The sequence below is a fragment of the Triticum dicoccoides genome, chromosome 4A (genome assembly GCF_002162155.2).
Source record: "Triticum dicoccoides isolate Atlit2015 ecotype Zavitan chromosome 4A, WEW_v2.0, whole genome shotgun sequence".
Lineage (NCBI taxonomy): Eukaryota > Viridiplantae > Streptophyta > Magnoliopsida > Poales > Poaceae > Triticum > Triticum dicoccoides.
Window position 1 is genome coordinate 372,518,860 of NC_041386.1, and position 17,118 is coordinate 372,535,977.

The following is a 17,118-nucleotide window of genomic DNA, read 5'->3' on the forward strand; positions in this document are numbered from 1 at the left end:
GGGTTGATGAATAGTTGCCGGTGGGGGTGGATGAATAGGACCCCGTGGTGTTGCCTCTGGATGAACAGGACCCTAATCGATCGAGCCGGTTGGGGCTGGATGAACAGGACCCCGTGGAGGGCTGGATGAACAGGACCACCCCGTGGAGGGCAGGATGAACAGTAGACAACGGAGGATGGGATGAACAGTAGCTCGTGGAGGGGTTGTTGAACAGGAGCCCGTGGAGAGGGCTTGTTGAATAGTAGCCGGTGGAGTAGCGCGCGGTGGAGGCTGGATGAACAGGAGCCCGTGGATGAACAGTCACAGGTGGAGGCTGGAGGAGGTCGACGGTGGATGAACAGTAGCTTGTGGAGGCTGGAGGGGGTCGATGGTGGAGATGAACAGTATCTCGTGGAGTCCCGTTTTGCGGTACGCCACACCCTTCCCGATGAACAGGACCCCCGTTTCGACCGTAGCGCTCCAAGACAAGTCCGTTTCGTCCATTTTGCGGTACGCCACACCCCTCCCGATCAACAGGACCCCCATTTCGACCGTACGAAGTCTGTTTCCTTCGTTTTGCGGTACGCCAGACCCCTCCCGATCAACAGGACCCTGTTCCGAACGTAGGAAGTCCGTTTCCTCCATTGTGCGGTACGCCAGGCCTCGTTTCCATCGCCTGTTCCGTCCAATCCCTCCCGATGAACACGACCACGCATTCCGTTCTGACCCAGCCGGTTGGCTCCCACGCGTTCCGTTCCCTCCCCATGAACACGACGCATTCCGTTGCCTCCCCATGAACACGACGACGACGTTGTTTCTCCGTTCCGACCTAGCAATGTAGACGAGCCCTGGCCGTACATATGCACGAGTAGGCGTTCGAGACCCTGCCCGTATGTACACATAGGTGGCCGTATTTTCTTTCTTGCACCCTGGCCGATGTACGTACGTGTACATGCTACGTGCGCGCCTCTACTATGACACGTGCGCGCCTCTACTATGACACGTGCACGCCTCTACATCGACCAGTATGTACATACACGTTCGCGACCAGAATGACAACGCTATGTATGCTTCGACCAGGTGGGCCCCGACTGTCACGCACTTCCTTGCCTACAAAGATGTAGCTGGTCGGTCCCAGCAGTCAGGGGGCGAACCTTTTTTTTTGCCCGGACGCACTTCCTTTCATGCGAAGATGTAGCTGGTGGGTCCCAGCAGTCAGGGGGAAACATTTTTTCGTGAAATACAGTGGCCCGTCCGGTGGGTCCTAGCTGTCAGGTGGAGGAATCATTACTTTCCGTGTAATAAGGATGCACTTCCTTGCTGCGGCCGTGGACCCAGCTGTAAGCCTCTCCATGTACAGTCCACGTCCGATGGAAGTCATTCCTTGACCACGTTGACCATGCCGCGCCAAGAGCACCAGGGCGGTGGACGAGGGCGAGGCCTAGGAAGGGGATGACACAGAGGCAGGGAAGACTCAGCAGTTGTTTCCCACGCGGAGGGGAGTACGACTGTACGAGGATTTACTGGTTCGTCTGCCGTCGCCGGAGAATAACAGCAGGTGTGGGTGAGTAGAGGGATGGCTAGGCCAGCGATGGGAGTACGGTCGGGCGGTGAGGCCTGCGCGGCAGCACAGCCGGCCGCAAGGAGGAGGGAGCAGGCAGTCCCGCCGGCGCTTGTTTGAGCGGCTGGAGAAGGAAGAGCAGAGATTGAAGAAGCACGACGGCCGTTGGATGGACATCCAACAGTTAGTGCTTATGCGTCAACCTTTTTTTAGGAAAGCCTCAAATCTGTGGAAAACAGCATACAGCCCATCTGCCATTATTTCTCATAATTTACAGCCCATTTGCTAATTCTTAAGGTTTTTTTGGAGCCCATATTCTTTTTGTTAGCATTACAGCCCATTTTGTGGCAACGGTTAAAAAATTATACGAAATTTTGCATATTTCGGTGCGGTCCGAACCGTTTTTAATCTTGAAATTTCGACTCACATTCAAACTGATTTTAAAAATAAATGTATATCAATATAAAATCCAACAAAGACTCCACGCATAAAAATTAATGTAATTTAAAATCTTGAAATGGAAAAAAAGATATTTGAAAATAATTGCCGGTTTGATGTGTTTTAAAAATGTAGAGCCCATTTCTCATTACTGATGGGCCATTTTCTCGGCCAGCCGAATGAAAGCTCTCCTCGTCTTGAAAGATTTGCAGCCCAACAGGCCTAACAAAGCGACTTACTTGGCAAATCACAAAAAAACTGTGTTGTGGCCGTGGACCCAGCTGTCAGCCTCTCCACATACAATACTTTTCCGATGGAAGTCGTTCCTTGACGACGTTGACCACGCCGCGCGGAGAGCACCATGGCGGTGGACGACGGCGAGGCCTAGGAAGGGGACGACGCGACAGTGGAAGCCTGCGTGGAGAGGACTACGAGGGTTCACTGGTTCGACTGCGGTGTGAGGCTGCCGTCGCCGCAGGGCCTGGCCAGCGGTGGGAATAGTAGGGGCGGTGAGGCCTCCGCGGCAGCACAGCCGGCCATGGGAGGCAGGAGCATGCGGCACGATCGGTGCTGCTTTGGGTGGCTGGAGCAAGAAGACCAGAGGTTGAAGAAGCACTACGGCCGTTGGATGGACATCATACGGTCACTGGAGCTAGAATCGTTCATATTGACTAAGTTGACAAAGCCCTTCGTCCTCGTCAACTTAGTAGGCCCACAAGTCAACCCCCAGTAAGGTGGGTCCCAACTAGCCGGGGGAGTATTCATTTTTTGTGCCGTAATAAGGAGGCACTTCCGGTGGGTCCGAGCTGACAGCGGGGGGAACATTTTTTTCTAGAAATACGGTGGCCCGTCCAGTGGGAGGCAGTCAGGGGGAAACGATTTTTTTCGCAATGTCCGGTGGGTCCCTGCTGTCAGGTGGAGGAATCATTATTTTCCGCATAATAAGGAGGCACTTCCTTGCTGCCGCTGTGGACCCAGCTGTCAGCCTCTCCATGTAAATTCCATGTCCGATGGAAGTCGTTCCTTCCACGCTGACCACGCTGCGCCGAGAGCACCAGGGCGGTGGACGATGGCGAGGCCTAAGAAGGGGACGACGCGGAGCCGGTGAAGACGCGGCAGTGGATGCCCACGCGGAGAGGAGTATGAGGGTTCACTCGTTCGGCTATGGTGTGAGGCTGCCATCGCCGCAGGGCCTGGCCAGTGGTGGGAATAGTAGGGGGAGTGAGGCCTCCACGGCAGCACAGCCGGCCACGGGAGGCAGGAGCAGGCGGCACGACCGGCGCTACTTTGGGCAGCTGGAGCAAGAAGACCAGAGGTTGAAGAAGCACTACGGCCGTTGGATGGACATCGTACGGTCTCTGCAGCTAGAATCGTTTATATTGACTAAGTTGACAAAGCCCTTGGTACGTCAACTTAGTAGGCCGACAGGTCAGCTTCTGAAACGGTGCGCCCAAGATGTCAGGCGGAGGAATCATTTTTTGGGCTGGTAAAGCTAGAATATCCGATATTGAAGAAGAAGGACGACATCCGTCGGATGGACATCCAATGGCCACTGCTGCTAGAACCGTCTGTTAACTATAAGTTGACAAAGCCTTGCATATGCGTCAACTCTATTTTTTAGGGGACGCGTCAACTTAGTAAGGCCAGAAGTGTGTGGCAGAGAACTTATAGCCCATTTGAGATTTGTAAGAATGTGTAGCCCATTTTTGAATTCTCATGGAATTTACTACAGCCCATTACAGTTTGTTAAAAGTTCAACCCATTTCAACCAACCGTTCAAAACAGAATTCAATAAAATTTCCCACATTTTGATGGGAACCGAAATATTTTTATCCCGAAATTCTAGTGAAATTAAATACAATTTCAATATAAATTTATATTACGTAAAAATCCAATGAAACATTGCGCTTGCAACAATTAATAAAATTAAAATTTTCAATATCCAAAAATAATATTTTATAAAGTAATCACGGGTTTGGTGCATTTTTTTATAGTTACTGCCCAGTTTTTATAATTACATCCCATTTATTATTTTAATGCCCATTTTCTTGTTAAGCCTAATGCATCCCTCCTAGGAAAGATTTGCAGCCTAGCGGGGCGGGGAATAACAACTTGACCTTGCCTGGGTATTCCTAAAAAAAGTATAGCTAGGCTAGCCATTTTCAGCTTGAAAAAAATTAATATCTGGGCTGGATATCTACGCTGGGCTAGACGGGCCACATCCCGCCCAGTTAATACCTGCAGCGATGTTTTTGTTGTTGTTCAGAGGACAAAAATTAATATCTGGGCAAAACATCGAAAAACTCTGCAGTGCTCACACCTCAAAAACACAAATACTGCTTGAGCTGCTTGGTCCCAGCTGTCAGTCGCTTCTTGTGCAATTCTCTCGTTTATTGACTAGTACTACATAGGTTGACAATGGTGTGGGACCGTGATGTCAGGAAACCAGGGGGAAGCAAAATAAATAACTCCAGCGAGTGCTTCCACCTCTGCCTCATTGTCTCCCGTGGAAACCCCTTTCCTCCATTTTTTTTGCTCGGGAAAGGACCAATGCATGCAGCACGTCCATGCGGTTATTAGGCAAGAAATAAAAGCTCTTTGCATGCTCTGAATTACGATGGCATGCATGGGTAGCTAATAAGGCATCCTCTTAACTGCTGTGATTAAATGTTGTGTTTAGAAGAGAGAAATATTCTTCTTTTCCACCAATCTGCTTGCACCTAGGTCATGATGCACCTTCTAATACGACTTATTCACCTAGACGGAGGGAGTATAGTTTTATACATACATACATACATACATACATACATACATACATACATATATATATATATATATATATATATATATATATATATATATATATATATATATATAATAAGGAGGCACTTGCATACGTGAGGCTATGGACCTGGTGGGTCCCCATTGTCATCCTCGCCAAGTAAAGTCATCTCGTCGCCCGCGCGCGCTTTCCGCCCGAAACAGTCAGTGCCGCCCGTCCCGCTTCCCGGTGCAGGCGATTGCTCCGCCTTCAAACGACATAAGTGCCGCCCGTCCGTCCATCTGCCGCCCACATTAATGATACGCGATTGCCGAGGCGGCTACTCCGACGCCACACGTCCGTCCCTCCGCCCGCCCACCATTGCTATATAAATTGCTGCGCCGGCCATAGCCGCAGTCATCCGCATCCGTTCCCTTTCTCCTGTCCACACCACTACTGCCCACCATGGCTTCCTCACACTCCAGCGCTCTTCGGGACGGGCGGACGACGGACCACAAGGAGATGGCAGCCATTGCTGCCGACCGGCTGGCCGGCTGGCAGCCGGAGGACAACGACGTCCCAATGGAGAACATGGTAGTCGATGATCCGACGCCAACCCCCTCCTCCGCGCCATCCTCGCCGGTGCATTGCACCATGACCATCGGCGAGGCCCGTGCCCAATATATGGACAGTGTGAGGCAGATGCGTCAGGAGCAGTTCCGGGAGGCACAGGCCGATGCCGCCTACAACCACCATCTCCTCCAGGAGCACGTGCAGGCGGAGGAGCAGATCGCCACGGAGCGGGCGAAGTAGGAGGCGCTGCTCGACTCGTACCGCTCCGCCCGCAAGGGCCGCCTCGAGCGCTGGCGGGAGCGCATGCGGGTGGCGGAGGCTGCGGCTGCCTACAAAGAGGTTAGCAAATAGGGCGATGAAGCGGGTGAGGCGCTGCTTGGCGAGACCGAGGACGAGGCAGAGGACAATGCCGACTCCGATGAGTCCCCGCTCCGCTGGTGTCGATGAGGCCCTGCTCCGCCGAGGACCCGCGGAGCCAACAACGAGGCAGAGGACACCGCCGGCTCTACCGAGGCCCCGCCCCGCCCACAACGAGGCAGAGGACATCGCCGGCTCAGCCGAGGCTCCACCCTACCGGCAATGCGGGGGAGGATTTCCACCACTCCGCTTAGGCGCCGCCCACCGGCAACGAGACAGAGGACATCGCCGGCTCCACCGAGGCCCCGTCCCGCTGCCAACGAGGCTACGCCACACAGGAAACAAGGAAGAGTAGAACACGGTAGGTCGCCGCCGCTCGGGTCCAAGTAAGGCCACCGCTGCTACCCTCCTGTTGAAGCCAAGCTAGGCGGGTTGACCATTGGCGGCCGGTTAGCTTCTTGGCGGTGACGTGGAGTCGGGGAGTTCTAATGGAGAATAATGCTATGTCTACTTAACTGCTGGTGCAGTTGGCTGACTGACACGTGGGCCCAACAGGCCACATGTCAGTTACGCAACTGCACGTGTAGTTAAGTCACTGAAGCTTCTGTTCGGCTCAGCGGGACACATGTGGGTAGCTTCGGTTAATTAATTATACCTCCAGCGCACCCCTTTTTAGTTGAAGAATGTATGAAATGTAATGAAATCTGGCATGTTTATATGAAATCCGAACGTGTATGAATGAATTTATTTCGATTAGTTCAAATTCCTGTATCACTAGAATTGGATGAAAATGTAAAACAATATGTACTAGCATTATTCCCAGGATGATCACCTCGTTGGCAGCAGTTTCACATGTACTCCCTCCGGTCCTTTCTAGTCTGCATACAAGTTTTGTCTGCAGTCAAAGTATCTCTACTTTGACCAATCTTATACAAAAAAGCATGCACTTTCACAATGTGCGAAGTAAAAATGAACAGAAGGAGTACAAAGAGTTTGAGCAGGTTTTTAGCGTTTCTGTACATTGCAATCAAACACACAAGCCTGGCAATCCATAGAGAACATTCAAAACAATCGACGATTATGCATCTCAGCGACTCACATGTTAGAGGTAATATTTACTTCACAACTAAAGAATAAAGAAAAAATTGATCGACACTGCTGACAGCAAGGGCGTCCCATTCGAAAATATCAAACACATGTCTTGCTAAAATCAATGAGCAAAATTTGACATGGTTGTCCCATTCCAAAATATTAAATGCCTATGATTGTGAAATGGGCAGGGTTTGCCATCAGTTCGGACATTGACATGGCACCTCATGCTTAATAAACCAGCTGTTCTTTTTGTGCAGTTCCACCAAAATCAACCAAATTCACGCGTAGCTTGTATGATTTCGCCCTTATATATTGCAACGCCTTGAACTTATCGGCACCTCCTTTCTTGTGGTGGAAATGAATGATTCAATGTATTCATGAACATTTTGTGCAGTTCCCATTGAAATCAAGCTGAGCACCCCTGTTTGCGCAAATACAAAAAAGTGATTAGTATAGAGCAAATTGTACTATGAATTGACAGTTTCAACAGGCACATACATGGTCCATGTACAGCACACTTTTAGAAAAATGGAACTCACCAAAAATAATCCTAGAACAACATTGTACTCGCGCATCACAACAAAAAATGGAGATTTTGTCAGTCCTTCTGAGCTGATCTTAGTTTGGTCTTGTGGGGAGTAATGTAACCATCCTTCAACTGCTCCTTCTGATGATAAGATAGACAGGGCTTCCTCATCCTGACATAATCAGAACTAGTCACTTCACTTACTCCATATTCTTCTTCAGAGGAAGATGATCCTGTTGTGCAAAGACAAGAGGACTACTAAATGCTAGCATCACTGTTTGCTCGAAAAAAAGGAAAGGAAATATTTAAAATAGCACAGATGAAGCACTTCTCAAGGACAATACCACTTTTTCATGACAGTATCTAAATAGTAGCACAACACCAATAGAGATGACAAAGCTCAATCATATGGATGAAATCAGTGGGCGAGTATCAACCTTTGTCAGGATGCTTATTGTGCAGAGCATACAGATGAAGCAATTCTCTAGAACCATCTATTGCAATCTACGGTGGTGGCCATGCTTACTATATACTCCTCGATTAGTTTAATGTTTCCAACATCTTCTTGTGCGGTTCCACTAAAATATATGGTATCTTCAAAGAAGATCCCTGTTTGAACAAGTAGAGATAATTACATATTACATTAAGAGTGGCATCAAATCAGTGGGAAAACAATTGCTCGTTCCATCCATAGCAATAAATTAAGATGCAAAACTATATCATTACTTGTGTCATCACATTCCAGTGCTTCATTACAGCACCGGGAGTTGATTTTTGTTTTTCTTCCCCTTGTTTTTCCCCTTCATCACTTGGTTCAATAACAAACAAGCTTCGCCTTCAATGTAAGATTTGGCATGTCAATTAGGGAGCACAAGTATAGTACTAAACTTAATTTTCTGATGAAAGTGGCAAAATACAGGCCAGCAGTTGTGAAATATCCTTATCTTACCTCAATGGGATATTATGGTGCACATACAGATTGGAAGTCTTGTCTCCATTTGTGCAGTTCACTAAAATCAAGCAACATTATCGTACAAGTAGCACAACATATGAATGCACACTGCAGAATCATGTGAAAGAAGGCTAGTACTGACCTCTCATGATGCGGAATTCAAACAACTCACAAGAAGAAGATCTGAACCAAATCCGCCTTAACGGATAGGAAGTGAGATCTCCTCTTGTGCAGTTCCACTAAGATCAAGCAATCAAGAAACGTTGTCGGCGTGACATTTTGGTTGAACTGCACAAAACACTCTTAAAACAAAAGTGTTTTGTGTAGTGCAACAAAAGGTCACAATGGCAACAAGGTGAAGCAGATAACCCTGTTTACACAGAGGTGCAAAGGAAACAATTAGTGGTCAATAACGGTGGATGACACAGAAGCCAACAAAAAGAAGCATCTACCTTATCTAAATGGGAAAAAAGCAAGACAGTAGCATTTCTCAAACGGTTGCATTGATTAATATTAACATAGAGATTATATTAACAATAAAATTCATTAAACATGTAATTTGCTTTTAACTGTGGCATTGCATCAATTTTCAAGCAGGATTATTAGAGGGTGTTTGTTTACAGGGACATTTTGGTGTAGGGACTAAAAAACTCCGTGTCAGTCCCATCTAAACCAAAGAGGAGGGACTTTTAGGGACTAAAAGTGGGCATTTGGGACTAAAGAAAGAAGACCCCGAGGGAGTCTTTTTGGGACTTTTTCCAACAGTTGCCCCTGCCACGCGTCGCACCTTGTCTCTATTAGTTCATTACTAGGGGTAACATGGTCTTTTAGCATGTCATTTAATAACCTCTAGTCCTTGTTTAGTCCATGGAACGCAGCAGGTAGGGACTAGGGAGTTTTTAACCAAACGGGGCCTTAGATTAACAACAGCTAATGAGTTGCACGGGACAGTGGACGCACCAGCACCATACCGATGTACTGTGGTCATGCACAGTCTGTTGCAACAAAGAACAAGCAACCAAGGAGCAGATTTGTGTTGGTCACTGTTCTGTTATCTTTAGACGCCTTTCCCTATGTGAGTGCAGCAAATCTAGTCCTGCTCAAACTCTACAGTCTTGTCCCTTCCTTTCCTTTTTGAACTAGTACTTTCACCCCTTCCTTTCCTCTTTGAACCACATCCTAGATTTATGCGATACAAATTTCCCCACTACTTTCCCCCATTCCTTTCCTCTTTGAACCAAGTGGTAGATTAAGGCTATACAACTTTCCCCCTTCATTTCCTCTTTGAACCACGTCCTAGATTCATGCTATATACAACTTTTCCCACTACTTTCCCCCACTCCTTTCCTGTTTGAACCACGTCCTAGATTCATGGTATACATGCAGCTAGAGCAATGCATGTGGAGTAAGTAAATTATACCTTAAGGTTCTTGGGGCGTGGTTCAGTGGGCGATGGGACGGCGGCAAAGAAGAAGGGGTCGGAGGCCCTCCCGCGCCGCCGCTGGGTGGAAAGTGAACAGCTGCGCCGGTAGTCCCTCGCCGATGGCGACAGCGCCTCCTTCCCTTCCCGGCAGACGGATCCTGCCGGCTCTTTGAGCAGCAGTGAGGGGAGAGAGAGGCCAACGATGTCTTGTTTAGATCTAGAGAGGGCGAGAGAGTGTGAAGAGAGCAACTACAAGCGCTGAGGCTCCAGCGGGAGAGGGTGAGAGATTGAGCGAACAGGCTATCCAGCTACACAACCTTCCCGCTATGTTCAACGAGAGGGAAATAACCTTTTATACATTCCTGCATTCGTGTGACAAGCATGCCGTGTTGTTTTGTGTGTGTGGGAGTCATTGGGATTTCAATCATAATCGTGTCATGTGGCTTTGGTGGTAAGATTATCCACAGTGGTGCAGAAATAATGCAGCCTTAGTCACCTTACCTCTCTACACGTAGTACGTTGGGTCCCACCAGTCAGAGGGTGAAACAAACAAATTAATAAGAAAAATTAAAAGCGCCGGTGGCGTATCTTCCTCACACATCTCGCTAGTGCTCGGGAACACTGTCCAATTGATCCCTCTGTTCGCTCACGTACTATTTCAAGTGAATCCTTATTATAACATGCACACAAGTTTTGGCCACTTGTATTCGACTTAAGTCAGTGTGCCATCGTATCTCGTATACTTACTACTCCCTCCGTCTAGGTGTAATAAGTCATGTTAGAAGGTGCAACGGGATCAAGGTGCGTGCGTGCGCGCGCGCTTGTGTGTGTGTGTGTGTGTGTGTTTAACACCATGTGTGTGTTTGAGAGAGCGACAAATCGACCTACTCCTACAGAGAGATGTTGTGTAGTGTATGATTTTAGCCGCGAGAGTCGGTGCATCCTCTCGTTTCCGGGCGTGTCCGGTAGGGACATGCGGACAGCTGCCACGCCCGCTCCTGACCAGCCTGGCCCACCCAAGCCCCTCCATCACCCACCCGCGCTTCCCGCCCGAAACGATCAGCGCTACTCCAAAGAATCGGTGCCGCATTCTTGCACGGGCAGAGCGGACGCGACCTCTCACTGGCGCAAGAGTGATGGTTGCTTCGTCTGTCCAACTTACTGCTGGGTCTATGTGATTTGATGGCTCCTTGGTCTTTATTACTGAGGTTGTAGGACCGCTGGATGTCCCATGCTTTCAGCGAAAGGATATATACTACTACTAGATTACAATTTTGTCCATTCTTACAGCGGAGGCGTGCAAGAGCAGTGAAAACACGCAGGCTCAGTGATTACATGGCCCACCTCACACTATCACCATGCGACACCTAACTCTTTACATAGTACTCCCTCCATTCCTAAATATTAGTAGATGAGTCCCCGCGCATTGGTGCAGAACAGCGATATATCTCTCTGCGCAAAATTATCGATTTCATAGAACAAAAAAAACTCTATAACCGCATGACAAATGTGGTAGCCAAACTAAATAAACTCCCATCATCATTTAGATCATCCCACGTAAGGAAAAAAGATCAGCCAACTGAACTCCTACTACATAATGGGATTATATTTTTCTTTTTGACATGCTAATTGGACTTAAAAGCTCACTTACATGCATGCTACCGGTGCATGCTTGCATGCAGACATGTTGATGTGATTTAAAACCCACTCACATGCATGTGGCACGGTATTTCTGCATGCTTGCATGTGGCTTAGTGCGGAGCCTCTCAACATCAAGATCAGACGACTATTATGGACTGATTTACTTCATCTAATGGCTACATCAATTTTGATGACATGGCTCAAGGAGAGGATAGAGAATTCCTAGTAGTGGGGGCTAGCTATTACTAGTAGATATAAGTCTTTGTAGGGATTCCACTACATATGGAACAAAATGAATGAATCTACACTTAAAATGCATCTATATACATCAGCATGTGGTTCATGGTGAAATCTCTACAAAGACTTATATTTAGGAATGGAGGAAGTACTATTATAGTACGTACTGTAATTTATCAGCGAGATAAATTTGTACAATGCTATGAAGCTTCCAGCTTCTGTTACATGTATCTTGCGTCCAAGGTTGCCCGTTGCAACATTTCATCAAATACAAAGGAGACTAACATGCATGCTATTGCATCTCAATGATTGATAGATCATAGCAAATATGTACTCCCTCCATTCCAAAATAAGTTTCTCAACTTTGTGCAAACTTTAGTACAAAGTTGTACTACTACTAAAGTTGACACTTATTTTGGAACAGAGGCAGTTAAAGAAAAAAAAATCCATGCAGTCCCTAGCCCTTGAACCGTGAACCCTGACCAGGCTTCAATTTGCTGGCAACGTTCGAGCTTCCTAATAAATGAAGTTTGCAACCTTTTGACCATAGGATCATTTTGTGCAGTTTCACCAAAATCGAGATGAGCATCCCTGTGGCAAAGAAATTGAACAAGCATGCTAAGAATAAGATTACTAGGACTAGTTGATGAGACATAAACTCATAGCAAATACAGTATGTAGAAGCCAGTAGAGGTATGTGCGGGGCAAAGAAGTAGAGAAATATCCATAGGGAGTGATGTGGGCAGCTGGTGCAGTGGTGCAAGCCGGTTGTAAAGGGAGTTGTACCTGAGGGACGTAGCTCAGCCTTGAGGAGGGCGGAGGGAGGCGGCAACTGCCCACGTCGCGGCAGTGAGCAAGGGACTAAGGCAACCTCACCGGCTTTGTGAGAGAGAACGGTGGGGACCCCTGATCGGGACGTGCCGACAGTGGGTTTTCGCCGTCGGCGACGGCCACCGCATCTACACTAAGCATCCACCCCTTCCCCAAGCGAACGTGATCCGCTGGGATGTTAGAGATGTGGCCACAGTCGTTTTGTGTGAGAGAGTGTGAAGAGAGCAACCCCAGCAAGCAACCGTGTAGGCTGGCTCATCTTGACTATGTACTCCTTTTCTCTCCATATGAACCTATCATATTGCTTACGTGCCACTGAAGAAAAAATAACTTTATTTATAAATGACGCGGCACCTACTACTCGTTATCCAATAACTTTATTTATATATCTCCAAAATATTGACCTTGCGATTGGCTCTTCGCCTCTTCGGGAAGTCAAGCATTAATGGTAGTGCAGTATATATCGTTCTGGCTATATGAGACCGAATGAATTGTTGCACATCCGACACGTGGTCGAGGGTCGAGGGGCGAGGGAGAGTGCTACATACGGAGCAAAATGAGTGAATCTACACTCTAAAATACATCTATATACATCAGTGTTTGGAGTATGTACTAGTAGTTCATATTGAAATCTACTAAAGGACATATATATTCCAAACAATACGATATAATCTCTATAACCAAGGTAGTAGGGACGAGGAGTAAACGGAGGGAGTAGTAGTTTTTTCTCCTCGTCCTGCGAGAAACCGGGCGCATGGGCGAGGGAGCGAGCGTAAGGCGTAGTAAGCAAGCTTCACCTCATCCTGCGAGCCACCGCGCCCATGGGCGGGGGAGACGGCGTACTAAGAAAGCTTCTCCTCGTTCTGCGAGTTGACGGGACACATCAAAAGTACTCCAGTGTATAGAGCCTTGCCTCTAAGGTAGGCCCCACATGGTTTGCCTCTTTTTTTAACATAACACATCAAGTCGCAATTTGTTTATTCACCCGTGGTAGACGATCCTCCATCCACCAAGTGGACACGTGCCAAATTACCACGTGGGCTGCCTTTTTCGTACAGAAATGAGCTCCACCGTGTACCCGCGCGGGTGTGGTTGGGAAAGAGACAGGAGTACGTGCGCCGTGCATGCACCTCTTCTGTTCGTGCACGTCCCCCACCTACGTGGGTGTGTGTGAGAGATACAAACCGAGTTCGTGAGTGTTTTTTGATTTGGGGTGGGGTGGGGTGGGGGTTGATTTCGTGAATTATTTGTGGGAATATATCTCAATGACATCTCAAACAAAATTTTGCATGAAATGTGTGTGAAATAGAGGGTCGGGCAATCCACGAGAAGAGAGGGAGGGGTCATAGCTATCGATAGAGTCGAAGAGAGGATCAAGTGGGTGGGTGCGAGATCGATGAAGAGAGCCATCGAAATTGTGTGTGTACAAGTCAAAGATATAGGGCGACTGGCCTACCGGAACATTAGAGGGCACACGACAAGTTTGTGTGTGGCAGTGAGACATGACTAGAGCGCTCGATGTATCGGTATGTGTGGGGGGAGGGGTGGTGGGAGGGGTAGGCAGAGGCCTAACTATAGAGGTAGAACGACTCGTATATGTGTTGAGAAGGAGAGACCCAGCTATGTCTTGAGGGAGATCAGTCGACATCCATACATAACTAAAGGACGGGAAATATGATGGGAGAGAGAGAGGAGAGAGAGAGGGAGGGAGAGGGAGGGAGAGGGGTAGAGTGTTGGATGGGTGATGGAGTTGCTTCTCGAAGATGGTGGGAGAGGCCTACTAGACAGACTGAGGGTGGAACTGCAATGTTATCAATAAGAGTGGGGATGTGTTTCTGTGTGTGCCTGTGCGTGATAGATCTGTCGGGACGCATCCATGGATGATGAAGGGGAACCATGTGTTTGGTAAGCAAACCTAACTCGATCGGTAGATCAATTGTTGTTTGTCGGAGGAAGGGAGAGACACAACTAATGAGGTAGATCGGTTGACGTGTGGGTAAAAATGAGTTATAAGGACCTAGCTAGCTATATGTATAGTGAGAAATCGGTCGTTGTACGTCCATTTGTTAGAGGCAAATAAGGCCCAGCGAGACGGATAGACAGAGAGAATGGAGCTAGGAGGTGGTGCGAGAGGCCCAACTACTAGCTAGATAGGGGGAGGAGTGTGCGGTTGTGAGAGCGATGAAAAGAGGGGCGAGAGTTTACACGTGTGTCTGACCATATGAGAGACACGAGGCAAGGACACATAAAGGAGGAGATTGAAGGTGTGTTTGTATGTTGTAGGCAGGCATTGCTGGAGAGGTTTATCGATCAGTGTGTGTCGGAAAGGAGTTGTGGAGACTCTGGGAGAACGACCTAAAGAAAAAAATGAATGTGCCCGGTGGATAGAATGCTGAGGGAGGGGGAGGGCGAGGAGGGCGTGTGCATGCACGAGAGAAAGTTAGTGGTAGCTGCAAAGGTTAGAGGATTGTGTGGGTGTAAGAGACTAACAAAGATCATAATTTGATATGAAAGCGGATTCATATATTTGAATAGGAGATCATAGTGTTTTAAACATTGCATGCATGAATATAGCAGTGATACACGTGCTGTGCACATGTTATACCATAATGTGATAATGCATGGTGTTTGGAACTCACAGCTAAATGTCGAACAATCTAAACCATACTATACATCAAACAATCTCACATTTTATTTGAATTTGTGATAATGTGTGGCGTTTGCAGCTTACAACTAAATATCGAACAATCTAAACAATACTATATATCGAACATTCTCACATTTTATTTGAATTTGTGGTAATGTGTGGTGTTTGCAACTCACATCTAAATACTTGTAGGCGTAGGGGGCGAGGCACCATACATAATGTGATAAACACATTATACATATGAGACATGGTTTAGATTATGAAGATCTAGCTAGAGCTAGAAATGTAATGTGATTTGAAATCAAAATAAAGTGGATTCAAAAAATCTAGTTCGAGTTCATATAGTACACATAGTTCATATGTAACTCGAGACTAATCATGTGATGTGCTGTGAAGATAATACACAAACGATGGTTTAACTTGACAATAATGATGATTGTAGATCTTATTAAAACAGAGAAATGAATTCAAATGCTTTGACTTCACAACAATCATTACTATAGATCTTATTCAAATAGAGAAACGAATTCAAATTTAGTTCATATTGAAGCAGTAGTATATACGTTTGGAATGCACTAAAACATTCATTTGACTAGTAGGTTGCATGCATTATACACGTAGCGAAATATTTTAATTGAACATAACATGAATTCAAAGTTTTGAATGACATTTGTAGGGCACATTGATTTGGTAAAGTACACGTTAGGCTTGTCCGGAAATTTCAACCCGTGCCTTGTTAGCCCGAAGTATTTAGGCCTTCTTTGGTTCATAGGATAGGAATTTTGTAGGAATAGGAAAAACATAGGAATTGAGATGACATGCATGTCAATTCCTATAGAGAAAGAGATGTCATTTGGTGCATAGGATAGGATTTTTTCCATTGAGTCTAGGCTAATGTTTTTTCCTCCAAAACGTGAAGGATTGATTCCTATCCTACATAGGAATAGGAATCCATTCCTACAAACCAACGGGCTTCAAAGGAATTTTTCCTTTGCAAATCCTATCCTATAGAATTCCTACAAAAATCCTACAAACCAAAGGAGGCCTTAAGATATATCTTTGTCTCGTTGTGCTCCGACAACTCCCTCCATCTCAACCCGCGCCTTGCTATTCCGAAATTACAACATGCGCGAAAACTCCCACCTCCTATGAAATCCCGACACGTGAAATGCCCGTGGTACCCCTGAACCGAAAGAACCGCCTCAAATCGGTGGGAATACTTTCGTAACTTACCCCACATTTCGGACAAGCGCGTCTCTAAGCCATGGTTCCCCAATGCCATCCCATCCGCCCACCCATTCGTACACCGAGGCCACAAAAACCTGCGATGAAATCCCACACCCTGCTCCATTCGCCACCCAGCCGGAGCCTCTTCCCCGACGACGTCGTCCACAGCAACACCTCGACGTCCCTCATCCACCGTACCGGATGAGGATCCGTCGTCGATCTCATCGTCCCGCCAGTTCAGCCACCCCGTCCTCCACCTCCAAGGAGCTGGCCCGACATTCCCCTCGTCTTTCGCGCCACCTCCATTCCCACACCGCCGTCTTCACCTGCACCACCGGAAGAGCATCATCATCACTGTTTCCTCTGATGAAGCTGCGGCCTAATCGGCGCCGCCAAAGAGGTTGTACACTAATCGCCGCATTTTCTTCTTGATTCGATCTCACGGTGCTGCCGGCGCTCGGTCCCAAGCCGACACGGCGCGGCTCCATCCACGACGGCGTCCCCGGCCACTTCCTCCATGGCGTCGCTCCCTCGATGGTGACGTCCACATCAGTAGGACCTGCTGCTGCTTTAGCTCTCGCTCGCGCTGCTGCTCTGCTCTTGCTCTCGGTCCCCTGCTTGGCCTGCTCTTGCTATTGCTCTTGCTCGCGCTGCTGCTCTCGCTCTTGATCTTGCTTGCGATGCTGCTCCGATTTAGCTACACTTCACTCCGATGCTGCCGGGGTGAAGGAAGAACCAGCCGCAACGGGGAGGGGGCTCGCCGGAGAGGTACCCCACTATCTATCTTAGGGTTCAGGATGGGGGCGGTGGTCGCCGGTGGTGGTGGGGTGTTGGCGGGGCGGTTGCGTGGGGATCACCGGAGAAAAAGCTCGG